General features: G+C 54.8%; 1 protein-coding gene across 1 annotated transcript in view; it reads right to left on the bottom strand.

Annotated features, from left to right (window-relative positions):
• Positions 1–26,301, bottom strand: part of grem2 (gremlin 2, cysteine knot superfamily) — a 28,932-nt gene extending 2,631 nt beyond the window's left edge. Inside the window, 1 exon segment of the mRNA NM_001139944.1 lies at positions 25,956–26,301. The gene's annotated coding sequence lies outside the window, so the exon portion shown is untranslated.
• Positions 26,302–27,024: the final 723 nt, after the last annotated feature.

Genomic DNA, 27,024 nt, shown 5'->3' on the forward strand with positions numbered 1-27,024 from the left:
GAGGTTAGAGCAAACTACCTGTACATCCTGACAGAGGAGAGGAGAGGTTAGAACAAACTACCTGTACATCCAGACAGAGAGGAGAGGAGAGGTTAGAACAAACTACCTGTACATCCTGGGGCACACGTCTATTAATCTCAAGACAGTTAGACTTGTGATTGTCAGTATATACACATTGTGTTCTGTCGTTAATATAGTTCCTTAACCAAGTTACTGCCCCTGAGACCAAAGTTTCTGAGTCTAACTAGCAACAATTCATGGTCAACTGAATCAAAGGCCTTTTGATAAATCCACAAACGGAGCAGCACAATGTTGTTTTTTAATCAAGTCCATTAATGATGTCATGTACCACTGCCATAGCTGCAGTTGTGGCGCTGTGCCCCGATCTAAATCCAGACTGAACCCCACTCAGTATGTTCTTTTCAATTATGTTTTTTTTAACTGTGAGTTCACTAGATTCATAGACTTTGGCCAGGATAGGGAGTCGTAGACTTTGGCCAGGATATAGGGAGTCGTAGACTTTGGCCAGAATAGGGTGCCGTAGACTTTGGCCAGGATAGAGTTCGCTAGGGATTCATAGACTTTAGCAGTGGGAGGACATCAGCTGATTTCTAAATGCTGGGTATGGAATTGGTCAAGAGACTCACGTTGAAAATATGAGCCACAGGTTCAGTAATAATACCAGCTGCTATCTTTAACAGGTAGTGGGTCCAGGTTGTCTGGACCTGCAGCCTTTTATAGTGTCTATGCTTTTGACTGGGTGCTATCTTTAAGAGGCTTGGGGTCCAGGTTGTCTGGACCTGCAGCCTGTTTAGTGTCTATAGCCTTTAGTGGTTTATAGACCTCAGTATAAGAAACAGGCTCAAAGTGTAAATGGTTCACACGAGGGTCTATATCGTAGTTGACTGTAACAGAGCTTTACATTAGAGGCCTGGGCCCCACCATTATCAAAAACTGAACCAGCACATATGAAGAGCTGGTTAAAAACCCTGACAATATCAGCTTTATCCTTCACTTCATTAGAATCCATCATTAAATGGTCAGGAAGACCAGAGGATACATTAAAACCTGCCACTGATTTGATTAGATTCCAGAACTTGGTAGGGTTGTTTTTAGGTTCTCTGTGACTGTATTTAAATAGTAATCTGATTTGATTAGCTTCCAGAACTTGGTAGGGTTGTTTTAGGTTCTCTGTGAATGCATTTAGAAAGTAATCTGATGTGATTAGCTTCCAGAACTTGGTAGGGTTGTTTTTAGGTTCTCTGTGACTGTATTTAGATAGTAATCTGATTTGATTAGCTTCCAGAACTTGGTAGGGTTGTTTTTAGGTTCTCTGTGACTGTATTTAAATAGTAATCTGATTTGATTAGCTTCCAGAACTTGGTAGGGTTGTTTTTAGGTTCTCTGTGACTGTATTTAAATAGTAATCTGATTTGATTAGCTTCCAGAACTTGGTAGGGTTGTTTTAGGTTCTCTGTGACTGCATTTAAATAGTAATCTGATTTGATTAGCTTCCAGAACTTGGTAGGGTTGTTTTAGGTGCTCTGTGACTGTATTTAGATAGTCATCTGATTTGGGACTTCCTGTTCATTTGTTGTTGTTGTTGTTTTTTTAGCGCTTTGAAGGAGGCCCAGTCAACAGGATAATTTGTTTGTCTAGCTTGAGCCCCAAGACACATCTCTCTTACTCATTCATTCTGCCAAGTTATCTGAAAACCAGGGATTGTCCCTTCCACTGATTCTACATTTCTTCACAGGGGCATGCTGATCACAAAAGGACACAAATTAAATATAAAAACTAGTCCCAGGCAGTGTCAACATCGGTAATCAGACTTACTCTGTCAATATTATGGTACAGGTGGGTATAGCAGGTAGCCTAGTGGTTAGAGTGGAGGGGCGGAGGGTAGCCTAGTGGTTAGAGTGCAGGGGCGGCAGGTAGCCTAGTGGTTAGAGGGGGGAGGCAGGTAGTCTAGTGGTTAGAGGGGGGAGGCAGGTAGTCTAGTGGTTAGAGGGGGGAGGCAGGTAGCCTAGTGGTTAGAGTGGAGGGGCGGCAGGTAGTCTAGTGGTTAGAGGGGGGAGGCAGGTAGCCTAGTGGTTAGAGTGGAGCGGCAGCGTAGCCTAGTGGTTAGAGTGGAGGGGCGGCAGGTAGTCTAGTGGTTAGAGTGGAGGGGCGGCAGGTAGTCTAGTGGTTAGAGAGGGGAGGCAGGTATCCGAGTGGTTAGAGTGGAGGGGCGGCAGGTAGCCTAGTGGTTAGAGTGGAGGGGCGGCAGGTAGCCTAGTGGTTAGAGTGGAGGGGCGGCAGGTAGTCTAGTGGTTAGAGGGGGGAGGCAGGTAGTCTAGTGGTTAGAGGGGGGAGGCAGGTAGTCTAGTGGTTAGAGTGGAGGGGCGGCAGGTAGTCTAGTGGTTAGAGTGGAGGGGCGGCAGGTAGTCTAGTGGTTAGAGGGGGGAGGCAGGTAGTCTAGTGGTTAGAGTGGAGGGGAGGCAGGTAGCCTAGTGGTTAGAGTGGAGGGGCGGCAGGTAGTCTAGTGGTTATAGTGGAGGGGTGGCAGGGTAGTCTAGTGGTTAGAGTGGAGGGGTGGCAGGTAGCCTAGTGGTTAGAGTGGAGGGGCGGCAGGTAGTCTAGCGGTTAGAGTGGATGGGCGGCAGGTAGCCTAGCGGTTAGAGTGGAGGGGCGGCAGGTAGCCTAGTGGTTAGAGTGGAGGGGCGGCAGGTAGCCTAGTGGTTAGAGTGGAGGGGCGGCAGGGTAGCCTAGTGGTTAGAGGGGGGAGGCAGGTAGTCTAGTGGTTAGAGGGGGGAGGCAGGTAGCCTAGTGGTTAGAGTGGAGCGGCAGTGTAGCCTAGTGGTTAGAGTGGAGGGGCGGCAGGTAGTCTAGTGGTTAGAGGGGGGAGGCAGGTAGCCTAGTGGTTAGAGAGGGGAGGCAGGTATCCGAGTGGTTAGAGTGGAGGGGCGGCAGGTAGCCTAGTGGTTAGAGTGGAGGGGCGGCAGGTAGCCTAGTGGTTAGAGGGGGGAGGCAGGTAGTCTAGTGGTTAGAGGGGGGAGGCAGGTAGTCTAGTGGTTAGAGTGGAGGGGCGGCAGGTAGTCTAGTGGTTAGAGTGGAGGGGCGGCAGGTAGTCTAGTGGTTAGAGGGGGGAGGCAGGTAGTCTAGTGGTTAGAGGGGGGAGGCAGATAGTCTAGTGGTTAGAGTGGAGGGGAGTCAGGTAGCCTAGTGGTTAGAGTGGAGGGGAGGCAGGTAGCCTAGTGGTTAGAGTGGAGGGGCGGCAGGTAGTCTAGTGGTTAGAGGGGGGAGGCAGGTAGCCTAGTGGTTAGAGAGGGGAGGCAGGTATCCGAGTGGTTAGAGTGGAGGGGAATCAGGTAGCCTAGTGGTTAGAGTGGAGGGGCGGCAGGTAGCCTAGTGGTTAGAGGGGGGAGGCAGGTAGTCTAGTGGTTAGAGTGGAGGGGCGGCAGGTAGTCTAGTGGTTAGAGTGGAGGGGCGGCAGGTAGTCTAGTGGTTAGAGGGGGGAGGCAGGTAGTCTAGTGGTTAGAGGGGGGAGGCAGGTAGTCTAGTGGTTAGAGGGGGGAGGCAGATAGTCTAGTGGTTAGAGTGGAGGGGAGTCAGGTAGCCTAGTGGTTAGAGTGGAGGGGAGGCAGGTAGCCTAGTGGTTAGAGTGGAGGGGCGGCAGGTAGTCTAGTGGTTAGAGTGGAGGGGTGGCAGGGTAGTCTAGTGGTTAGAAGGGGTAGGCAGGTAGTCTAGTGGTTAGAGTGGAGGGGTGGCAGGTAGTCTAGTGGTTAGAGTGGAGGGGAGGCAGGTAGCCTAGTGGTTAGAGTGGAGGGGCGACAGGTAGCCTAGTGGTTAGAGTGGAGGGGCGGCAGGTAGCCTAGTGGTTAGAGTGGAGGGGCGGCAGGTAGTCTAGTGGTTAGAGTGGAGGGGCGGCAGGTAGTCTAGTGGTTAGAGTGGAGGGGCGGCAGGTAGTCTAGTGGTTAGAGGGGGGAGGCAGGTAGCCTAGTGGTTAGAGAGGGGAGGCAGGTATCCGAGTGGTTAGAGTGGAGGGGCGGCAGGTAGCCTAGTGGTTAGAGTGGAGGGGCGGCAGGTAGCCTAGTGGTTAGAGTGGAGGGGCGGCAGGTAGTCTAGTGGTTAGAGGGGGGAGGCAGGTAGTCTAGTGGTTAGAGGGGGGAGGCAGGTAGTCTAGTGGTTAGAGGGGGGAGGCAGGTAGTCTAGTGGTTAGAGGGGGGAGGCAGGTAGTCTAGTGGTTAGAGTGGAGGGGAGGCAGGTAGCCTAGTGGTTAGAGTGGAGGGGAGGCAGGTAGCCTAGTGGTTAGAGTGGAGGGGCGGCAGGTAGTCTAGTGGTTAGAGTGGAGGGGTGGCAGGTAGTCTAGTGGTTAGAGGGGGGAGGCAGGTAGTCTAGTGGTTAGAGGGGGGAGGCAGGTAGCCTAGTGGTTAGAGTGGAGCGGCAGCGTAGCCTAGTGGTTAGAGTGGAGGGGCGGCAGGTAGTCTAGTGGTTAGAGGGGGGAGGCAGGTAGCCTAGTGGTTAGAGAGGGGAGGCAGGTAGCCTAGTGGTTAGAGAGGGGAGGCAGGTATCCGAGTGGTTAGAGTGGAGGGGCGGCAGGTAGCCTAGTGGTTAGAGTGGAGGGGCAGCAGGTAGTCTAGTGGTTAGAGGGGGGAGGCAGGTAGTCTAGTGGTTAGAGGGGGGAGGCAGGTAGTCTAGTGGTTAGAGGGGGGAGGCAGGTAGTCTAGTGGTTAGAGTGGAGGGGCGGCAGGTAGTCTAGTGGTTAGAGTGGAGGGGAGTCAGGTAGCCTAGCGGTTAGAGTGGAGGGGCGGCAGGTAGTCTAGCGGTTAGAGTGGAGGGGCGGCAGGTAGCATAGCGGTTAGAGTGGAGGGGCGGCAGGTAGCCTAGCGGTTAGAGTGGAGGGGCGGCAGGTAGCCTAGTGGTTAGAGTGGAGGGGCGGCAGGTAGCCTAGTGGTTAGAGTGGAGGGGCGGCAGGTAGCCTAGTGGTTAGAGTGGAGGGGCGGCAGGTAGCCTAGTGGTTAGAGTGGAGGGGCGGCAGGTAGCCTAGTGGTTAGAGTGGAGGGGCGGCAGGTAGCCTAGTGGTTAGAGTGGAGGGGCGGCAGGGTAGCCTAGTGGTTAGAGTGGAGGGGCGGCAGGGTAGCCTAGTGGTTAGAGTGGAGGGGCGGCAGGTAGCCTAGTGGTTAGAGTGGAGGGGCGGCAGGTAGCCTAGTGGTTAGAGTGGAGGGGCGGCAGGTAGCCTAGTGGTTAGAGTGGAGGGGCGGCAGGTAGTCTAGTGGTTAGAGTGGAGGGGCGGCAGGTAGTCTAGTGGTTAGAGTGGAGGGGCGGCAGGTAGTCTAGTGGTTAGAGGGGGGAGGCAGGTAGCCTAGTGGTTAGAGAGGGGAGGCAGGTATCCGAGTGGTTAGAGTGGAGGGGCGGCAGGTAGCCTAGTGGTTAGAGTGGAGGGGCGGCAGGTAGCCTAGTGGTTAGAGTGGAGGGGCGGCAGGTAGTCTAGTGGTTAGAGGGGGGAGGCAGGTAGTCTAGTGGTTAGAGGGGGGAGGCAGGTAGTCTAGTGGTTAGAGGGGGGAGGCAGGTAGTCTAGTGGTTAGAGTGGGGGGGAGGCAGGTAGTCTAGTGGTTAGAGTGGAGGGGAGGCAGGTAGCCTAGTGGTTAGAGTGGAGGGGAGGCAGGTAGCCTAGTGGTTAGAGTGGAGGGGCGGCAGGTAGTCTAGTGGTTAGAGTGGAGGGGTGGCAGGGTAGTCTAGTGGTTAGAGGGGGTAGGCAGGTAGTCTAGTGGTTAGAGTGGAGGGGTGGCAGGTAGTCTAGTGGTTAGAGGGGGGAGGCAGGTAGTCTAGTGGTTAGAGGGGGGAGGCAGGTAGCCTAGTGGTTAGAGTGGAGCGGCAGCGTAGCCTAGTGGTTAGAGTGGAGGGGCGGCAGGTAGTCTAGTGGTTAGAGGGGGGAGGCAGGTAGCCTAGTGGTTAGAGAGGGGAGGCAGGTAGCCTAGTGGTTAGAGAGGGGAGGCAGGTATCCGAGTGGTTAGAGTGGAGGGGCGGCAGGTAGCCTAGTGGTTAGAGTGGAGGGGCAGCAGGTAGTCTAGTGGTTAGAGGGGGGAGGCAGGTAGTCTAGTGGTTAGAGGGGGGAGGCAGGTAGTCTAGTGGTTAGAGGGGGGAGGCAGGTAGTCTAGTGGTTAGAGTGGAGGGGCGGCAGGTAGTCTAGTGGTTAGAGTGGAGGGGCGGCAGGTAGTCTAGTGGTTAGAGGGGGGAGGCAGGTAGTCTAGTGGTTAGAGGGGGGAGGCAGATAGTCTAGTGGTTAGAGTGGAGGGGAGTCAGGTAGCCTAGCGGTTAGAGTGGAGGGGCGGCAGGTAGTCTAGCGGTTAGAGTGGAGGGGCGGCAGGTAGCATAGCGGTTAGAGTGGAGGGGCGGCAGGTAGCCTAGCGGTTAGAGTGGAGGGGCGGCAGGTAGCCTAGCGGTTAGAGTGGAGGGGCGGCAGGTAGCCTAGTGGTTAGAGTGGAGGGGCGGCAGGTAGCCTAGTGGTTAGAGTGGAGGGGCGGCAGGTAGCCTAGTGGTTAGAGTGGAGGGGCGGCAGGTAGCCTAGTGGTTAGAGTGGAGGGGCGGCAGGTAGCCTAGTGGTTAGAGTGGAGGGGCGGCAGGTAGCCTAGTGGTTAGAGTGGAGGGGCGGCAGGGTAGCCTAGTGGTTAGAGTGGAGGGGCGGCAGGGTAGCCTAGTGGTTAGAGTGGAGGGGCGGCAGGGTAGCCTAGTGGTTAGAGAGGGGAGGCAGGTATCCGAGTGGTTAGAGTGGAGGGGCGGCAGGTAGCCTAGTGGTTAGAGTGGAGGGGCGGCAGGGTAGTCTAGTGGTTAGAAGGGGTAGGCAGGTAGTCCAGTGGTTAGAGTGGAGGGGTGGCAGGTAGTCTAGTGGTTAGAGTGGAGGGGAGGCAGGTAGCCTAGTGGTTAGAGTGGAGGGGGCGGCAGGTAGCCTAGTGGTTAGAGTGGAGGGGCGGCAGGTAGCCTAGTGGTTAGAGTGGAGGGGCGGCAGGTAGCCTAGTGGTTAGAGTGGAGGGGCGGCAGGTAGTCTAGTGGTTAGAGGGGGGAGGCAGGTAGTCTAGTGGTTAGAGTGGAGGGGAGGCAGGTAGCCTAGTGGTTAGAGTGGAGGGGCGGCAGGTAGTCTAGTGGTTAGAGTGGAGGGGTGGCAGGGTAGTCTAGTGGTTAGAGGGGGTAGGCAGGTAGTCTAGTGGTTAGAGTGGAGGGGTGGCAGGTAGTCTAGTGGTTAGAGTGGAGGGGAGGCAGGTAGCCTAGTGGTTAGAGTGGAGGGGGCGGCAGGTAGCCTAGTGGTTAGAGTGGAGGGGCGGCAGGTAGCCTAGTGGTTAGAGTGGAGGGGCGGCAGGTAGCCTAGTGGTTAGAGTGGAGGGGCGGCAGGTAGTCTAGTGGTTAGAGGGGGGAGGCAGGTAGTCTAGTGGTTAGAGGGGGGAGGCAGGTAGTCTAGTGGTTAGAGTGGAGGGGAGGCAGGTAGCCTAGTGGTTAGAGTGGAGGGGCGGCAGGTAGTCTAGTGGTTAGAGTGGAGGGGTGGCAGGGTAGTCTAGTGGTTAGAGGGGGTAGGCAGGTAGTCTAGTGGTTAGAGTGGAGGGGTGGCAGGTAGTCTAGTGGTTAGAGGGGGGAGGCAGGTAGTCTAGTGGTTAGAGGGGGGAGGCAGGTAGCCTAGTGGTTAGAGTGGAGCGGCAGCGTAGCCTAGTGGTTAGAGTGGAGGGGCGGCAGGTAGTCTAGTGGTTAGAGGGGGGAGGCAGGTAGCCTAGTGGTTAGAGTGGAGGGGTGGCAGGTAGTCTAGTGGTTAGAGGGGGGAGGCAGGTAGTCTAGTGGTTAGAGGGGGGAGGCAGGTAGCCTAGTGGTTAGAGTGGAGCGGCAGCGTAGCCTAGTGGTTAGAGTGGAGGGGCGGCAGGTAGTCTAGTGGTTAGAGGGGGGAGGCAGGTAGCCTAGTGGTTAGAGAGGGGAGGCAGGTATCCGAGTGGTTAGAGTGGAGGGGCGGCAGGTAGCCTAGTGGTTAGAGTGGAGGGGCAGCAGGTAGTCTAGTGGTTAGAGGGGGGAGGCAGGTAGTCTAGTGGTTAGAGGGGGGAGGCAGGTAGTCTAGTGGTTAGAGTGGAGGGGCGGCAGGTAATCTAGTGGTTAGAGTGGAGGGGCGGCAGGTAGTCTAGTGGTTAGAGGGGGGAGGCAGGTAGTCTAGTGGTTAGAGGGGGGAGGCAGATAGTCTAGTGGTTAGAGTGGAGGGGAGTCAGGTAGCTTAGCGGTTAGAGTGGAGGGGCGGCAGGTAGTCTAGCGGTTAGAGTGGAGGGGCGGCAGGTAGCATAGTTGTTAGAGTGGAGGGGCGGCAGGTAGCCTAGTGGTTAGAGTGGAGGGGCGGCAGGTAGCCTAGTGGTTAGAGTGGAGGGGCGGCAGGTAGTCTAGTGGTTAGAGGGGGGCGGCAGGTAGTCTAGTGGTTAGAGGGGGGAGGCAGGTAGTCTAGTGGTTAGAGTGGAGGGGAGGCAGGTAGCCTAGTGGTTAGAGTGGAGGGGCGGCAGGGTAGCCTAGTGGTTAGAGTGGAGGGGCGGCAGGGTAGCCTAGTGGTTAGAGAGGGGAGGCAGGTATCCGAGTGGTTAGAGTGGAGGGGTGGCAGGTAGTCTAGTGGTTAGAGTGGAGGGGTGGCAGGGTAGTCTAGTGGTTAGAGGGGGTAGGCAGGTAGTCTAGTGGTTAGAGTGGAGGGGTGGCAGGTAGTCTAGTGGTTAGAGTAGAGGGGAGGCAGGTAGCCTAGTGGTTAGAGTGGAGGGGCGGCAGGTAGGCTAGTGGTTAGAGTGGAGGGGCGGCAGGTAGCCTAGTGGTTAGAGTGGAGGGGCGGCAGGTAGCCTAGTGGTTAGAGTGGAGGGGCGGCAGGGTAGCCTAGTGGTTAGAGTGGAGGGGCGGCAGGGTAGCCTAGTGGTTAGAGTGGAGGGGCGGCAGGGTAGCCTAGTGGTTAGAGTGGAGGGGCGGCAGGGTAGCCTAGTGGTTAGAGTGGAGGGGCGGCAGGGTAGCCTAGTGGTTAGAGAGGGGAGGCAGGTATCCGAGTGGTTAGAGTGGAGGGGCGGCAGGTAGCCTAGAGGTTAGAAGGGGTAGGCAGGTAGTCTAGTGGTTAGAGTGGAGGGGTGGCAGGTAGTCTAGTGGTTAGAGTGGAGGGGAGGCAGGTAGCCTAGTGGTTAGAGGGGGGAGGCAGGTAGTCTAGTGGTTAGAGTGGAGGGGAGGCAGGTAGCCTAGTGGTTAGAGTGGAGGGGCGGCAGGTAGTCTAGTGGTTAGAGTGGAGGGGTGGCAGGGTAGTCTAGTGGTTAGAGGGGGTACGCAGGTAGTCTAGTGGTTAGAGTGGAGGGGTGGCAGGTAGTCTAGTGGTTAGAGGGGGGAGGCAGGTAGTCTAGTGGTTAGAGGGGGGAGGCAGGTAGCCTAGTGGTTAGAGTGGAGCGGCAGCGTAGCCTAGTGGTTAGAGTGGAGGGGCGGCAGGTAGTCTAGTGGTTAGAGTGGAGGGGTGGCAGGGTAGTCTAGTGGTTAGAGGGGGTAGGCAGGTATTCTAGTGGTTAGAGGGGGGAGGCAGATAGTCTAGTGGTTAGAGTGGAGGGGAGTCAGGTAGCTTAGCGGTTAGAGTGGAGGGGCGGCAGGTAGTCTAGCGGTTAGAGTGGAGGGGCGGCAGGTAGCATAGTTGTTAGAGTGGAGGGGCGGCAGGTAGCCTAGTGGTTAGAGTGGAGGGGCGGCAGGTAGCCTAGTGGTTAGAGTGGAGGGGCGGCAGGTAGTCTAGTGGTTAGAGGGGGGCGGCAGGTAGTCTAGTGGTTAGAGGGGGGAGGCAGGTAGTCTAGTGGTTAGAGTGGAGGGGAGGCAGGTAGCCTAGTGGTTAGAGTGGAGGGGCGGCAGGGTAGCCTAGTGGTTAGAGTGGAGGGGCGGCAGGGTAGCCTAGTGGTTAGAGAGGGGAGGCAGGTATCCGAGTGGTTAGAGTGGAGGGGTGGCAGGTAGTCTAGTGGTTAGAGTGGAGGGGTGGCAGGGTAGTCTAGTGGTTAGAGTGGAGGGGTGGCAGGGTAGTCTAGTGGTTAGAGGGGGTAGGCAGGTAGTCTAGTGGTTAGAGTGGAGGGGTGGCAGGTAGTCTAGTGGTTAGAGTAGAGGGGAGGCAGGTAGCCTAGTGGTTAGAGTGGAGGGGAGGCAGGTAGGCTAGTGGTTAGAGTGGAGGGGCGGCAGGTAGCCTAGTGGTTAGAGTGGAGGGGCGGCAGGTAGCCTAGTGGTTAGAGTGGAGGGGCGGCAGGGTAGCCTAGTGGTTAGAGTGGAGGGGCGGCAGGGTAGCCTAGTGGTTAGAGTGGAGGGGCGGCAGGGTAGCCTAGTGGTTAGAGTGGAGGGGCGGCAGGGTAGCCTAGTGGTTAGAGTGGAGGGGCGGCAGGGTAGCCTAGTGGTTAGAGAGGGGAGGCAGGTATCCGAGTGGTTAGAGTGGAGGGGCGGCAGGTAGCCTAGTGGTTAGAAGGGGTAGGCAGGTAGTCTAGTGGTTAGAGTGGAGGGGTGGCAGGTAGTCTAGTGGTTAGAGTGGAGGGGAGGCAGGTAGCCTAGTGGTTAGAGGGGGGAGGCAGGTAGTCTAGTGGTTAGAGTGGAGGGGAGGCAGGTAGCCTAGTGGTTAGAGTGGAGGGGCGGCAGGTAGTCTAGTGGTTAGAGTGGAGGGGTGGCAGGGTAGTCTAGTGGTTAGAGGGGGTACGCAGGTAGTCTAGTGGTTAGAGTGGAGGGGTGGCAGGTAGTCTAGTGGTTAGAGGGGGGAGGCAGGTAGTCTAGTGGTTAGAGGGGGGAGGCAGGTAGTCTAGTGGTTAGAGGGGGGAGGCAGGTAGCCTAGTGGTTAGAGTGGAGCGGCAGCGTAGCCTAGTGGTTAGAGTGGAGGGGCGGCAGGTAGTCTAGTGGTTAGAGGGGGGAGGCAGGTAGCCTAGTGGTTAGAGTGGAGGGGCGGCAGGTAGTCTAGTGGTTAGAGTGGAGGGGTGGCAGGGTAGTCTAGTGGTTAGAGGGGGTAGGCAGGTATTCTAGTGGTTAGAGTGGATGGGTGGCAGGTAGTCTAGTGGTTAGAGGGGGGAGGCAGGTAGTCTAGTGGTTAGAGGGGGGAGGCAGGTAGCCTAGTGGTTAGAGGGGGGAGGCAGGTAGTCTAGTGGTTAGAGTGGAGGGGAGGCAGGTAGCCTAGTGGTTAGAGTGGAGGGGAGGCAGGTAGCCTAGTGGTTAGAGTGGAGGGGAGGCAGGTAGCCTAGTGGTTAGAGTGGAGGGGTCGCAGGGTAGTCTAGTGGTTAGAGGGGGTAAGCAGGTAGTCTAGTGGTTAGAGTGGAGGGGTGGCAGGTAGTCTAGTGGTTAGAGTAGAGGGGAGGCAGGTAGCCTAGTGGTTAGAGTGGAGGGGCGGCAGGTAGCCTAGTGGTTAGAGTGGAGGGGCGGCAGGTAGTCTAGCGGTTAGAGTGGAGGGGCGGCAGGTAGCATAGCGGTTAGAGTGGAGGGGCGGCAGGTAGCCTAGTGGTTAGAGTGGAGGGGCGGCAGGTAGCCTAGTGGTTAGAGTGGAGGGGCGGCAGGTAGTCTAGTGGTTAGAGGGGGGCGGCAGGTAGTCTAGTGGTTAGAGGGGGGAGGCAGGTAGTCTAGTGGTTAGAGTGGAGGGGAGGCAGGTAGCCTAGTGGTTAGAGTGGAGGGGCGGCAGGGTAGCCTAGTGGTTAGAGTGGAGGGGCGGCAGGGTAGCCTAGTGGTTAGAGAGGGGAGGCAGGTATCCGAGTGGTTAGAGTGGAGGGGTGGCAGGTAGTCTAGTGGTTAGAGTGGAGGGGTGGCAGGGTAGTCTAGTGGTTAGAGTGGAGGGGTGGCAGGGTAGTCTAGTGGTTAGAGGGGGTAGGCAGGTAGTCTAGTGGTTAGAGTGGAGGGGTGGCAGGTAGTCTAGTGGTTAGAGTAGAGGGGAGGCAGGTAGCCTAGTGGTTAGAGTGGAGGGGCGGCAGGTAGCCTAGTGGTTAGAGTGGAGGGGCGGCAGGTAGCCTAGTGGTTAGAGTGGAGGGGCGGCAGGTAGCCTAGTGGTTAGAGTGGAGGGGCGGCAGGTAGCCTAGTGGTTAGAGTGGAGGGGCGGCAGGTAGCCTAGTGGTTAGAGTGGAGGGGCGGCAGGTAGCCTAGTGGTTAGAGGGGGGAGGCAGGTAGTCTAGTGGTTAGAGGGGGGAGGCAGGTAGCCTAGTGGTTAGAGTTGAGCGGCAGCGTAGCCTAGTGGTTAGAGTGGAGGGGCGGCAGGTAGTCTAGTGGTTAGAGGGGGGAGGCAGGTAGCCTAGTGGTTAGAGTGGAGGGGCGGCAGGTAGTCTAGTGGTTAGAGTGGAGGGGTGGCAGGGTAGTCTAGTGGTTAGAGGGGGTAGGCAGGTAGTCTAGTGGTTAGAGTGGAGGGGTGGCAGGTAGTCTAGTGGTTAGAGGGGGGAGGCAGGTAGTCTAGTGGTTAGAGGGGGGAGGCAGGTAGCCTAGTGGTTAGAGTGGAGCGGCAGCGTAGCCTAGTGGTTAGAGTGGAGGGGCGGCAGGTAGTCTAGTGGTTAGAGGGGGGAGGCAGGTAGCCTAGTGGTTAGAGAGGGGAGGCAGGTATCCGAGTGGTTAGAGTGGAGGGGCGGCAGGTAGCCTAGTGGTTAGAGTGGAGGGGCAGCAGGTAGTCTAGTGGTTAGAGGGGGGAGGCAGGTAGTCTAGTGGTTAGAGGGGGGAGGCAGGTAGTCTAGTGGTTAGAGTGGAGGGGCGGCAGGTAGTCTAGTGGTTAGAGTGGAGGGGCGGCAGGTAGTCTAGTGGTTAGAGGGGGGAGGCAGGTAGTCTAGTGGTTAGAGGGGGGAGGCAGATAGTCTAGTGGTTAGAGTGGAGGGGAGTCAGGTAGCCTAGCGGTTAGAGTGGAGGGGCGGCAGGTAGTCTAGCGGTTAGAGTGGAGGGGCGGCAGGTAGCATAGCGGTTAGAGTGGAGGGGCGGCAGGTAGCCTAGTGGTTAGAGTGGAGGGGCGGCAGGTAGCCTAGTGGTTAGAGTGGAGGGGCGGCAGGTAGTCTAGTGGTTAGAGGGGGGAGGCAGGTAGTCTAGTGGTTAGAGTGGAGGGGAGGCAGGTAGTCTAGTGGTTAGAGTGGAGGGGAGGCAGGTAGCCTAGTGGTTAGAGTGGAGGGGCGGCAGGGTAGCCTAGTGGTTAGAGTGGAGGGGCGGCAGGGTAGCCTAGTGGTTAGAGTGGAGGGGCGGCAGGGTAGCCTAGTGGTTAGAGAGGGGAGGCAGGTATCCGAGTGGTTAGAGTGGAGGGGCGGCAGGTAGCCTAGTGGTTAGAGTGGAGGGGCGGCAGGGTAGTCTAGTGGTTAGAAGGGGTAGGCAGGTAGTCTAGTGGTTAGAGTGGAGGGGTGGCAGGTAGTCTAGTGGTTAGAGTGGAGGGGAGGCAGGTAGCCTAGTGGTTAGAGTGGAGGGGCGGCAGGTAGCCTAGTGGTTAGAGTGGAGGGGCGGCAGGTAGCCTAGTGGTTAGAGTGGAGGGGCGGCAGGTAGCCTAGTGGTTAGAGTGGAGGGGCGGCAGGTAGCCTAGTGGTTAGAGTGGAGGGGCGGCAGGTAGCCTAGTGGTTAGAGTGGAGGGGCAGCAGGTAGTCTAGTGGTTAGAGGGGGGAGGCAGGTAGTCTAGTGGTTAGAGGGGGGAGGCAGGTAGTCTAGTGGTTAGAGTGGAGGGGCGGCAGGTAATCTAGTGGTTAGAGTGGAGGGGTGGCAGGGTAGTCTAGTGGTTAGAGGGGGTAGGCAGGTAGTCTAGTGGTTAGAGTGGAGGGGTGGCAGGTAGTCTAGTGGTTAGAGTAGAGGGGAGGCAGGTAGCCTAGTGGTTAGAGTGGAGGGGCGGCAGGTAGCCTAGTGGTTAGAGTGGAGGGGCGGCAGGTAGCCTAGTGGTTAGAGTGGAGGGGCGGCAGGTAGCCTAGTGGTTAGAGTGGAGGGGCGGCAGGTAGCCTAGTGGTTAGAGTGGAGGGGCGGCAGGTAGCCTAGTGGTTAGAGTGGAGGGGCGGCAGGGTAGCCTAGTGGTTAGAGTGGAGGGGCGGCAGGGTAGCCTAGTGGTTAGAGTGGAGGGGCGGCAGGGTAGCCTAGTGGTTAGAGTGGAGGGGCGGCAGGGTAGCCTAGTGGTTAGAGAGGGGCGGCAGGGTAGCCTAGTGGTTAGAGAGGGGAGGCAGGTATCCGAGTGGTTAGAGTGGAGGGGCGGCAGGTAGCGTAGTGGTTAGAGTGGAGGGGCGGCAGGGTAGTCTAGTGGTTAGAAGGGGTAGGCAGGTAGTCTAGTGGTTAGAGTGGAGGGGTGGCAGGTAGTCTAGTGTTTAGAGTGGATGGGAGGCAGGTAGCCTAGTGGTTAGAGGGGGGAGGCAGGTAGCCTAGTGGTTAGAGTGGAGGGGAGGCAGGTAGCCTAGTGGTTAGAGTGGAGGGGCGGCAGGTAGTCTAGTGGTTAGAGTGGAGGGGTGGCAGGGTAGTCTAGTGGTTAGAGGGGGTAGGCAGGTAGTCTAGTGGTTAGAGTGGAGGGGTGGCAGGTAGTCTAGTGGTTAGAGGGGGGAGGCAGGTAGTCTAGTGGTTAGAGGGGGGAGGCAGGTAGCCTAGTGGTTAGAGTGGAGCGGCAGCGTAGCCTAGTGGTTAGAGTGGAGGGGCGGCAGGTAGTCTAGTGGTTAGAGGGGGGAGGCAGGTAGCCTAGTGGTTAGAGTGGAGGGGCGGCAGGTAGTCTAGTGGTTAGAGTGGAGGGGTGGCAGGGTAGTCTAGTGGTTAGAGGGGGTAGGCAGGTAGTCTAGTGGTTAGAGTGGAGGGGTGGCAGGTAGTCTAGTGGTTAGAGGGGGGAGGCAGGTAGTCTAGTGGTTAGAGGGGGGAGGCAGGTAGCCTAGTGGTTAGAGTGGAGCGGCAGCGTAGCCTAGTGGTTAGAGTGGAGGGGCGGCAGGTAGTCTAGTGGTTAGAGGGGGGAGGCAGGTAGCCTAGTGGTTAGAGAGGGGAGGCAGGTATCCGAGTGGTTAGAGTGGAGGGGCGGCAGGTAGCCTAGTGGTTAGAGTGGAGGGGCAGCAGGTAGTCTAGTGGTTAGAGGGGGGAGGCAGGTAGTCTAGTGGTTAGAGGGGGGAGGCAGGTAGTCTAGTGGTTAGAGTGGAGGGGCGGCAGGTAGTCTAGTGGTTAGAGTGGAGGGGCGGCAGGTAGTCTAGTGGTTAGAGGGGGGAGGCAGGTAGTCTAGTGGTTAGAGGGGGGAGGCAGATAGTCTAGTGGTTAGAGTGGAGGGGCGGCAGGTAGTCTAGCGGTTAGAGTGGAGGGGCGGCAGGTAGCATAGCGGTTAGAGTGGAGGGGCGGCAGGTAGCCTAGTGGTTAGAGTGGAGGGGCGGCAGGTAGCCTAGTGGTTAGAGTGGAGGGGCGGCAGGTAGTCTAGTGGTTAGAGGGGGGCGGCAGGTAGTCTAGTGGTTAGAGGGGGGAGGCAGGTAGTCTAGTGGTTAGAGTGGAGGGGAGGCAGGTAGCCTAGTGGTTAGAGTGGAGGGGCGGCAGGGTAGCCTAGTGGTTAGAGTGGAGGGGCGGCAGGGTAGCCTAGTGGTTAGAGTGGAGGGGCGGCAGGGTAGCCTAGTGGTTAGAGAGGGGAGGCAGGTATCCGAGTGGTTAGAGTGGAGGGGCGGCAGGTAGCCTAGTGGTTAGAGTGGAGGGGCGGCAGGGTAGTCTAGTGGTTAGAAGGGGTAGGCAGGTAGTCTAGTGGTTAGAGTGGAGGGGTGGCAGGTAGTCTAGTGGTTAGAGTGGAGGGGAGGCAGGTAGCCTAGTGGTTAGAGTGGAGGGGCGGCAGGTAGCCTAGTGGTTAGAGTGGAGGGGCGGCAGGTAGCCTAGTGGTTAGAGTGGAGGGGCGGCAGGTAGCCTAGTGGTTAGAGTGGAGGGGCGGCAGATAGCCTAGTGGTTAGAGTGGAGGGGCGGCAGGTAGCCTAGTGGTTAGAGTGGAGGGGCGGCAGGTAGCCTAGTGGTTAGAGTGGAGGGGCGGCAGGTAGTCTAGTGGTTAGAGTGGAGGGGCGGCAGGTAGCCTAGTGGTTAGAGTGGAGGGGGGGCAGGTAGCCTAGTGGTTAGAGTGGAGGGGCGGCAGGTAGCCTAGTGGTTAGTGTGGAGGGGCGCCAGGGTAGCCTAGTGGTTAGAGTGGAGTGGCGGCAGGGTAGCCTAGTGGTTAGAGTGGAGGGGCGGCAGGGTAGCCTAGCGGTTAGAGTGGAGGGGCGGCAGGGTAGCCTAGCGGTTAGAGTGGAGGGGCGGCAGGGTAGCCTAGCGGTTAGAGTGGAGGGGCGGCAGGTAGCCTAGCGGTTAGAGTGGAGGGACGGCAGGTAGCCTAGCGGTTAGAGTGGAGGGGCGGCAGGTAGCCTAGCGGTTAGAGTGGAGGGGCGGCAGGTAGCCTAGCGGTTAGAGTGGAGGGGCGGCAGGTAGCCTAGCGGTTAGAGTGGAGGGGCGGCAGGTAGCCTAGCGGTTAGAGTGGAGGGGCGGCAGGTAGCCTAGCGGTTAGAGTGGAGTGGAGGGGCGGCAGGTAGCCTAGCGGTTAGAGTGGAGTGGAGGGGCGGCAGGTAGCCTAGTGGTTAGAGTGGAGGGGTGGCAGGTAGCCTAGTGGTTAGAGTGGAGGGGCGGCAGGTAGCCTAGTGGTTAGAGTGGAGGGGCGGCAGGTAGTCTAGTGGTTAGAGGGGGGAGGCAGGTAGTCTAGTGGTTAGAGTGGAGGGGCGGCAGGTAGTCTAGTGGTTAGAGTAAAGGGGTGGCAGGGTAGTCTAGTGGTTAGAGTGGAGGGGCGGCAGGTAGTCTAGTGGTTAGAATGGAGGGGTGGCAGGGTAGTCTAGTGGTTAGAGGGGGTAGACAGGTAGTCTAGTGGTTAGAGTGGAGGGGTGGCAGGTAGTCTAGTGGTTAGAGTGGAGGGGATGCAGGTAGAGGGGAGGCAGGTAGCCTAGTAGCCTAGTGGTTAGAGTGGAGGGGAGGCAGGTAGCCTAGTGGTTAGAGTGGAGGGGAGGCAGGTAGCCTAGTGGTTAGATTGGAGGGGCGGCAGGTAACCTAGTGGTTAGAGTGGAGCGGAGGCAGGTAGCCTAGTGGTTAGAGTGGAGTGGAGGGGAGGCAGGTAGCCTAGTGGTTAGAGGGGGGAGGCAGGTAGTCTAGTGGTTAGAGGGGGGAGGCAGGTAGTCTAGTGGTTAGAGTGGAGGGACGGCAGGTAGCCTAGTGGTTCGAGTGGAGTGGCGACAGGGAGCCTAGTGGTTAGAGGGGGGAGGCAGGTAGCCTAGTGGTTAGAGCGTTGGGCCAGTAACCGAAAGGTTTCTGGATCAAATCCCTGAGCTGACAAGGTAAAAAATCTGTCGTTCTGCCCACTGTTCCCCGGTAGGCCGTCATTGTAAATAAGAATTGGTTCTTAACTGACTTGCCTTGTCAGTCCGTTTTGTATGTCTGATCCTTGAGATCTGAGTTAAAGAGTTGTAATGATCCTGTCTACAAAAGGAAACACTTTGGATGTGAATGTGGATACTGTATATAACAATTATATTTAGATATGAGTCTATTTGACAAAGGCATTTTTTTTTCTGCCTCTTGCCGCTCGTCAACTGTAGCCTTGTAGGAGTTGGAGCTGAGTCAGCAGCGTCCGTCTCCCTGTCTCTCTCTCCCTCCCTGTCTCTCTCTCCCTGATTGCAGTATGTGGTCTGATCGTTGGGGTCAGTCAACCCTCAGCTCTTTCCACTAGTTTCACATAGTTTCCTTCAGGACAGGAAGAGGCCGATTAACTCTAATTTGTCACTTTGTCTCACTCAGCTCGGCAGGATCCACGGCTAGGAATAATGATTAAGTAGGGAGTACTGAGGGGCCACAGACAGACAGACATCTTTGTAGCACATGTGGCTATAAATTTGAAAATCAATTTTCTAAGGGTTAAAATGGTATTACTCACAGACCTCTTTAACGCCTGGCATCTGTCTGTCTCTAAGCTTTCTCGCTCTCTCTCCTCTCGCTCTCTCTCTCCTCTCCTCGCTCTCCTCTCCTCGCTCTCCTCTCCTCGCTCTCCTCTCCTCTCCTCGCTCTCCTCTCCTCGCTCTCTCCTCTCAATCTCCTCTCTCTCCTCTCTCCTCTCCTCTCTCTATCGCTTTCTCTCCTCTCTCTCTCTCCTCTCGCTCCTCTCTCTCGCTCCTCTCTCGATCCTCTCTCGATCTCCTCGCTCGATCTCCTCGCTCTCTCCTCTCGCTCTCGCTCTCCTCTCCTCGCTCTCCTCTCCTCGCTCTCTCCTCTCGATCTCCTCTCTCTCTCCTCTCGATCTCCTCTCTCTCTCTCCTCTCGCTCCTCTCTCTCGCTCCTCTCTCTCGCTCCTCTCTCTCGCTCCTCTCTCTCGCTCCTCGCTCGATCCTCTCTCGATCTCCTCGCTCGATCTTCTCGCTCTCTCCTCTCGATCTCCTCGCTCTCTCCTCTCTCTCCTCTCTGTATCCTCTCCTCTCTCTCCTCTCTTTCTCTCTCCTCTCTCTCTCTCAGATTTTCTGTTTAACTAAAATAACCAAAAGGTTCTACATTTTTTTTGTTTTGTTTAGTCAACACTTCCCAGTGTGAATATATCTGTCAGTAAAGTCAACACTTCCAAGTATGAATATATCTGTTAGTTTAGCCAACACTTCCCAGTGTGAATATATCTGTTAGTTTAGTCAACACTTCCCAGTGTGAATATATCTGTTAGTTTAGTCAACACATCCCAGTATGAATATATCTGTTAGTTTAGCCAACACTTCCCAGTGTGAATATATCTGTTATTTTGCCAACACTTCCCAGTGTGAATATATCTGTTAGTTTAGTCAACACTTCCCAGTGTGAATATATCTGTTAGTTTAGTCAACACTTCCCAGTGTGAATATATCTGTTAGTTTAGTCAACACTTCCCAGTGTTAATAAATCTGTTAGTTTAGCCAACACTTCCCAGTGTGAATATATCTGTTAGTTTAGTCAACACTTCCCAGTGTGAAAATATCTGTCAGTAAAGTCAACACTTCCCAGTGTGAATATATCTGTCAGTAAAGTCAACCCTTCCCAGTGTGAATATATCTGTCTGTAAAGTCAACACTTCCCAATATGAATGAGAATCTGATCTAGGCCTATAAATAGTTTTCTGAGCCATGTAATTCCAAAACTGTTCTATTCCATATACAGTTTGTAAGCTGTCAGGGCAGTTTTCCCTACTGGGCCCGAGGAAGAGATCTCCAGTGGTAGACCAAAGCCTTGGCTGTTGGCAGGGAAGATGCAGCCTGAGCCTGTCTCTGTCTGGCAAGTCAAGAAACTCTGGTAAGTATTATATGTTAGTTCATCAATTCATATCATCAGTCTCACTCTGAATCTGACTGTGCTTCAGAGTAATGATGGAGCGAGGGAGTCCTCAGTGGAGTAATGATGGCGGGAGGGAGGGAGTCCTCAGTGGAGTAATGATGGAGGGAGGGAGGGAGTCCTCAGTGGAGTAATGATGGAGGGAAGGAGGGAGTCCTCAGTGGAGTAATGGAGGGAGTCCTCAGTGGAGTAATGGAGGGAGTCCTCAGTGGAGTAATGATGGAGGGAGGGAGGGAGTCCTCAGTGGAGTAATGATGGAGGGAGGGAGGGAGTCCTCAGTGGAGTAATGATGGAGGGAGGGAGGGAGTCCTCAGTGGAGTAATGATGGAGGGAGGGAGGGAGTCCTCAGTGGAGTAATGATGGAGGGAGGGAGGGAGTCCTCAGTGGAGTAATGATGGAGGGAGGGAGGGAGTCCTCAGCGGAGTAATGATGGAGGGAGGGAGTCCTCAGTGGAATAATGGAGGGAGTAATGGAGGGAGGTAGTCCTCAGTGGAGTAATGATGGAGGGAAGGTGGGAGTCCTCAGTGGAGTAATGATGGAGGGAGTCCTCAGTGGAGTAATGATGGAGGGATGGAGGGAGTCCTCAGTGGAGTAATGATGGAGGGAGGGAGTCCTCAGTGGAGTAATGATGGAGGGAGGAAGGGAGTCCTCAGTGGAGTAATGATGGAGGGAGGGAGGGAGTCCTCAGTGGATTAATGATGGAGGGAGGGAGGGAGTCCTCAGTGGAGTAATGATGGAGGGAGGGAGTCCTCAGTGGAGTAATGATGGCGGGAGGGAGGGAGTCCTCAGTGGAGTAATGATGGAGGGAGGGAGGGAGTCCTCAGTGGACTAATGATGGAGGGAGGGAGTCCTCAGTGGAGTAATGATGGAGGGAGGGAGGGAGTCCTCAGTGGAGTAATGATGGAGGGAAGGAGGGAGTCCTCAGTGGAGTAATGGAGGGAGTCCTCAGTGGAGTAATGATGGAGGGAGGGAGGGAGTCCTCAGTGGAGTAATGATGGAGGGAGGGAGGGAGTCCTCAGTGGAGTAATGATGGAGGGAGGGAGGGAGTCCTCAGTGGAGTAATGATGGAGGGAGGGAGGGAGTCCTCAGTGGAGTAATGATAGAGGGAGGGAGGGAGTCCTCAGTGGAGTAATGATGGAGGGAGGGAGGGAGGGAGTCCTCAGTGGAGTAATGATGGAGGGAGGGAGGGAGTCCTCAGCGGAGTAATGATGGAGGGAGGGAGTCCTCAGTGGAATAATGGAGGGAGTAATGGAGGGAGGTAGTCCTCAGTGGAGTAATGATGGAGGGAGGGTGGGAGTCCTCAGTGGAGTAATGATGGAGGGAGGGAGGGAGTCCTCAGTGGAGTAATGATGGAGGGATGGAGGGAGTCCTCAGTGGAGTAATGATGGAGGGAGGGAGTCCTCAGTGGAGTAATGATGGAGGGAGGAAGGGAGTCCTCAGTGGAGTAATGATGGAGGGAGGGAGGGAGTCCTCAGTGGATTAATGATGGAGGGAGGGAGGGAGTCCTCAGTGGAGTAATGATGGAGGGAGGGAGTCCTCAGTGGAGTAATGATGGAGGGAGGGAGTCCTCAGTGGAGTAATGATGGAGGGAGGGAGGGAGTCCTCAGTGGAGTAATGATGGAGGGAGTCCTCAGTGGAGTAATGATGGAGGGATGGAGGGAGTCCTCAGTGGAGTAATGATGGAGGGAGGGAGTCCTCAGTGGAGTAATGATGGAGGGAGGAAGGGAGTCCTCAGTGGAGTAATGATGGAGGGAGGGAGGGAGTCCTCAGTGGATTAATGATGGAGGGAGGGAGGGAGTCCTCAGTGGAGTAATGATGGAGGGAGGGAGTCCTCAGTGGAGTAATGATGGCGGGAGGGAGGGAGTCCTCAGTGGAGTAATGATGGAGGGAGGGAGGGAGTCCTCAGTGGACTAATGATGGAGGGAGGGAGTCCTCAGTGGAGTAATGATGGAGGGAGGGAGGGAGTCCTCAGTGGAGTAATGATGGAGGGAAGGAGGGAGTCCTCAGTGGAGTAATGGAGGGAGTCCTCAGTGGAGTAATGATGGAGGGAGGGAGGGAGTCCTCAGTGGAGTAATGATGGAGGGAGGGAGGGAGTCCTCAGTGGAGTAATGATGGAGGGAGGGAGGGAGTCCTCAGTGGAGTAATGATGGAGGGAGGGAGGGAGTCCTCAGTGGAGTAATGATAGAGGGAGGGAGGGAGTCCTCAGTGGAGTAATGATGGAGGGAGGGAGGGAGTCCTCAGTGGAGTAATGATGGAGGGAGGGAGGGAGTCCTCAGCGGAGTAATGATGGAGGGAGGGAGTCCTCAGTGGAATAATGGAGGGAGGTAGTCCTCAGTGGAGTAATGATGGAGGGAGGGTGGGAGTCCTCAGTGGAGTAATGATGGAGGGAGGGAGGGAGTCCTCAGTGGAGTAATGATGGAGGGATGGAGGGAGTCCTCAGTGGAGTAATGATGGAGGGAGGGAGTCCTCAGTGGAGTAATGATGGAGGGAGGAAGGGAGTCCTCAGTGGAGTAATGATGGAGGGAGGGAGGGAGTCCTCAGTGGATTAATGATGGAGGGAGGGAGGGAGTCCTCAGTGGAGTAATGATGGAGGGAGGGAGTCCTCAGTGGAGTAATGATGGAGGGAGGGAGTCCTCAGTGGAGTAATGATGGAGGGAGGGAGTCCTCAGTGGAGTAATGATGGAGGGAGTCCTCAGTGGAAAGCTAAAGTAGGATAGACCTCTCCTCCTCCATCTCTTCTGTCTTCCTCTAAAGTCTCTAGAGTCTTTCTGTCTATCGCTAGCCCCTAGGAAATGTTGTGGAAGTAGGCAAGTAGGTCACAGAGAATGAGGAGTTGGAGGAACAGAAGAACAGAAAGGTTAAGTTCTCCACAATCCTCACAAAAAACACCTTCTCGTTGTCTGTTGTAGGGGGAAAACATGTGAGCCAGTTCTGCTCTTTAAATGAAAATGAGTGAAAAGCGGAGTTGACAAAGTCAAGTATCATAAATGCTACTGTAATGTATTAACGGATGGCCATAGTGAAGAGATTTCTCCAAGAGAGAAACTGTCTGGAATAGTAACTGGTATGAGGTGTGGTACATCATCTTGAAGAAAAAGAGAGATATGAATACCTTGTCCCTTAGGAAATTAACTAGAGTACTTCCTGTGTCCGCTAACACATCTTCTACATCAACAAACCAACAGGTTAGGAAGATCTGAAACCAGCTGGGGTCTTCCTATGTCCACTAACACATCTTCTACATCAACAAACCAACAAGTTAGGATGACCTGAAACCTGCTGGGGTCTTCCTATGTCCACTAACACATCTTCTACATCAACAAACCAACAAGTTAGGACGACCTGAAACCTGCTGGGGTCTTCCTAACAGTCCAGGGGTCTGCGGGGTCAGCCAACCACGGTCAGCCAACCACGGTCAGCCAACCACGGTCAGCCAACCACGGTTAGCCAACCACAGCCCCAGATCAGCCAACCACACTCCCAGTCAGCCAACCACAGCCCCCAGTCAGCCAACCACAGCCCCAGCACCGATCAGGGGGACCACAGGCCCGGGCCGGCAGGGGAAGGCAATACCGGCCCGGCAGGGGAAGGCAGTATCGGCCCGGCAGGCGAAGGCAGTACCGGCCCGGCAGGGGAAGGCAGTACCAGCTGTGAGCTCCATGCGCTGGGCTGGTCAGACCGGGAGTTGCCCTCCTCAAGGTGCCTTTTCAGAGGTTTATCTCTCTGGGTAAACTAACCAACAGCATGGAAACACAAACACTGTAGCCATGTCGTCTGGAAGTCAAGGTTACTGTAGGTTGGTTCACCTAACAACCACAGAATCCTAATCTGTACCACTGCTCTCAGTCTGAAGCCAATCAGCTATCTGAGATCAGTGTGTGAAGAACAATAATGAGATGGTGGACACCAGAAAGATGCAAACATCTCCTCTCCATCCCTGCCTCCCTCCATTCCTCCCTCTCTCCCTGCCTCCCTCCGTTCCTGCCTCCCTCCCTCCCTCCGTCCCTGCCTCCCTCCGTCCCTGCCTCCCTCCGTCCCTGCCTCCCTCCATCCCTGCCTCCCTCCATCCCTGCCTCCCTCCGTCCCTGCCTCCCTCCATTCCTCCCTCTCTCCCTGCCTCCCTCCGTCCCTGCCTCCCTCCGTCCCTGCCTCCCTCCATCCCTGCCTCCCTCCATTCCTCCCTCTCTCCCTCCGTTCCTCCCTCTCTCCCTCCGTTCCTCTCTCTCCCTCCGTTCCTCTCTCTCCCTCCGTCCCTGCCTCTCTCCCTCCGTCCCTGCCTCTCTCCCTCCGTCCCTGCCTCTCTCCCTCCGTCCCTGCCTCTCTCCCTCCGTCCCTGCCTCTCTCCCTCCGTCCCTGCCTCTCTCCCTCCGTCCCTGCCTCTCTCCCTCCGTCCCTGCCTCTCTCCCTCCGTCCCTGCCTCTCTCCCTCTGTCCCTGCCTCTCTCTCTCCGTCCCTGCCTCTCTCCATCCCTGCCTCCCCCGTCTCCCTGCCTCTCCTTCCTCTCCCCGTCTCCCTGCCTCTCCTTCCTTTCCCCGTCTCCCTGCCTCTCCTTCCTTCCTCCTTCCTTCCTGTTTTGCTACACAGTTTGAAATTGAGGAAATGTACAGCACTCCTTTGTGCCCACAGATGTTCTTTCCCTGAAATCCAATGTAACGGTGCTGTCTGTAACGGTCCCCTAACGGTGCTGTCTGTAACGGTCCCCTAACGGTGCTGTCTGTAATGGTCCCCTAACGGTGCTGTCTGTAACGGTCCCCTAACGGTGCTGTCTGTAACGGTCCCCTAACGGTGCTGTCTGTAACGGTCCCCTAACGGTGCTGTCTGTAACGGTCCCCTAACGGTGCCCTAACGGTGCCGTCTGTAACGGTCCCCTAACGGTGCCGTCTGTAACGGTCCCCTAACGGTGCCGTCTGTAACGGTCCCCTAACGGTGCCCTAACGGTGCCGTCTGTCTTTATGTTGTGGTGTCTCTCTTCTGCCTTGCTGTGTTGTTGTCTTAGGTCTGTCTTTATGTTGTGGTGTCTCTCTTCTGCCTTGCTGTGTTGTTTTCTTAGGTCTGTCTTTATGTTGTGGTGTTGTCTTAGGTCTGTCTTTATGTTGCGGTGTCTCTCTTCTGCCTTGCTGTGTTGTTGTCTTAGGTCTGTCTTTATGTTGTGGTGTCTCTCTTCTACCTTGCTGTGTTGTTGTCTTAGGTCTGTCTTTATGTTATGGTGTCTCTCTTCTGCCTTGCTGTGTTGTTGTCTTAGGTCTGTCTTTATGTTGTGGTGTCTCTCTTCTGCCTTGCTGTGTTGTTGTCTTAGGTCTGTCTTTATGTCGTGTTGTGATGTATCTCTTGTTGGGATGTGTGTTTTGTCCTATATATTTTTAATCCCAGGAACCCATCCCCATCAGGAGGCCTTTTGGTAGGCCGTCATTGAAAAATAAGAATTTGTTCTTAACTGACTTGCCTAGTTAAATAAAGGTTTAATAATTAAAAAATAAATAAAAATACAACGTAAACAAAAAAAGTGGTCTCTTGGCACGGGACGAGGTAAATTAAACCGCCTACACATTTCTGTAATTAAATATTACTCCTACCTTTTAAAAACGATTTCTATCTTTAGTTCTCAAACACAATCCAACACAATACCAGTCAAGGTCCTGTTGATACCTCATATCCCAGCGATAACACTTTGCATTACCCCTAGGGAAACAAAACACTTATATTTGGCTGAACTTACCCCAAGTCAAACATTTACACTGTATTAGCCTACACAGCTACAAGGATACACTTTTCTACTACACTTTACTACTACAATTTACTACTACACTTTACTACTACACTTTAATACTACACTTTACTACTACACTTTACTACTACACTTTACTACTACACTTTAATACTACACTTTAATACTACACTTTCATGCTAGGTTTAGGACCTCATTTTGAAGCTAATAGAGACATGATGTTTATAACAATGTTGAAATGATCTACTTTGGTTTAGATACAAGCATAATGAAACCTCTTAGCACAATAAATTCATTTGACTTGATGAAAATCAAGGGTTTTTGTTGGACTTAACTTGCTGGTCACTTTTTCCCATGTGGTTTCATCCTTCACGGACTCCATGAAATGATCACCTCTTCCTACATATTTGGTCAAAATTATTAATTTTAATTTAATTTTGTGTTTCCTAGAAACACAAAGGGGGGGCTCAACTTCACCCCACTCTCCCTTACTGCTGCTACTCTGTTGGTTAATGAATTAATATGTCCCTTAACAACATAAAGTCATTTAATGAATAAAGTTGCGTGAATTGTGATGAGGGTAAAGTTGTCTCATTTCAGTGATGTAAATAAATTAGTCATCTACAAAAAGGGGGTGTACTGGAGTACAACGTCACAGCTGATCGTATTAACACCGTATTAACACCAGAGATTATGTTAACGTCTTATCTAATATGTCTGTACCGTTTACAGTAAACTGTGCCCAGAGCTTGTCTAAGTGATGATGATTGAGATAAGGAGTACATTTGGTACTCTATTCTCAGTGTGGTTCTGTCTCTAAGGATAGGAAGTGTCAGGTCAGTTGACCTCTTGTCTGTAAGGATAGGAAGTGTCAGGTCAGTTGACCTCTTGTCTATAAGGATAGGAAGTGTCGGGTCAGTTGACCTCTTATCTGTAAGGATAGGAAGTGTCAGGTCAGTTGACCTCTTGTCTGTAAAGATAGGGAAGTGTCAGGTCAGTTTACCTCTTGTTTCAGGCGTCCAAAGCGTCCTCTCTCTCTCTGTGTCCCGGTCTGTCTCTGCGTTTAGGGTTAGGTATGTATTCCAGCAGAGACAGAGGTCATGGGTTGAGGTGGTCTATTCGTCGGTCAGTCCACTCATCGGTTGGCTCCTCTGGTGGTAAGTGTGAAGGTTTTTCAGCTCTTCTATCAGATCATGGTTTTTATGCTGAGCTTTTTTGGTGGTTTGTTAGCTGGTCTCTACCCTGGTCAGTCCGCTACTCTCTCCGGGGTCCTGGTGAGGTAGCTGTGTGGACGCCCGTGAACAGCCTGAGTTCCTGTGGTTAGGGTCTCTCTCTCTCTCTCTGTGTTTCAAGTCTGTGTTCTGGCTTCTCTCCATCACCCGCATGTGGATGTTATCACCCAGCAGACTTTTCTATTGGCTTTCAACACTAAACAAGTCTCGCCCTCTCCCTCCCTAACACACTCTCTCTCCTCTCTCTCTCCTCTCTCTCTCCTCTCTCTCTTCTCTCCTCTCTCTAACACACTCTCTCACTCTCCCTAACACTCTCTCTCTGTCTCTCTCCCTCCCTAAAACTCTCTCTCTCCCTCCCTAAAACTCTCTCTCCCTCCCTAAAACTCTCTCTCTCCCTCCCTAACACTCTCTCTCTCCCTCCCTAACACTCTCTCTCTCCCTCCCTAACACTCTCTCTCTCCCTCCCTAACACTCTCTCCCTCCCTAACACTCTCTCCCTCCCTAACACTCTCTCTCCCTCCCTAAAACTCTCTCTCTCTCTCCCTAACACACTCTCTCTCTCTCTCCCTAACACACTCTCTCTCTCCCTAACACACACTCTCTCTCTCCCTAACACTCTCTCTCTCTCTCTCTCTCTCTCTCTCTCTCTCTCTCTCCCTAACACTCTCTCTCACTCTCCCTAACACTCTCTCTCACTCTCCCTAACACACACTCTCTCTCTCTCTCTCCCTCCCTAACACTCTCTCTCTCTCCTAACACTCTCTCTCTCCCTCTCTCTAACACTCTCTCCCTCTCCCTAACACACTCTCTCTCTCCCCCTCCCCCTCCCTAACACTCTCT

Source organism: Salmo salar, chromosome 01 (assembly GCF_965601325.2).
Source record: "Salmo salar chromosome 01, fSalSal1, whole genome shotgun sequence".
Lineage (NCBI taxonomy): Eukaryota > Metazoa > Chordata > Actinopteri > Salmoniformes > Salmonidae > Salmo > Salmo salar.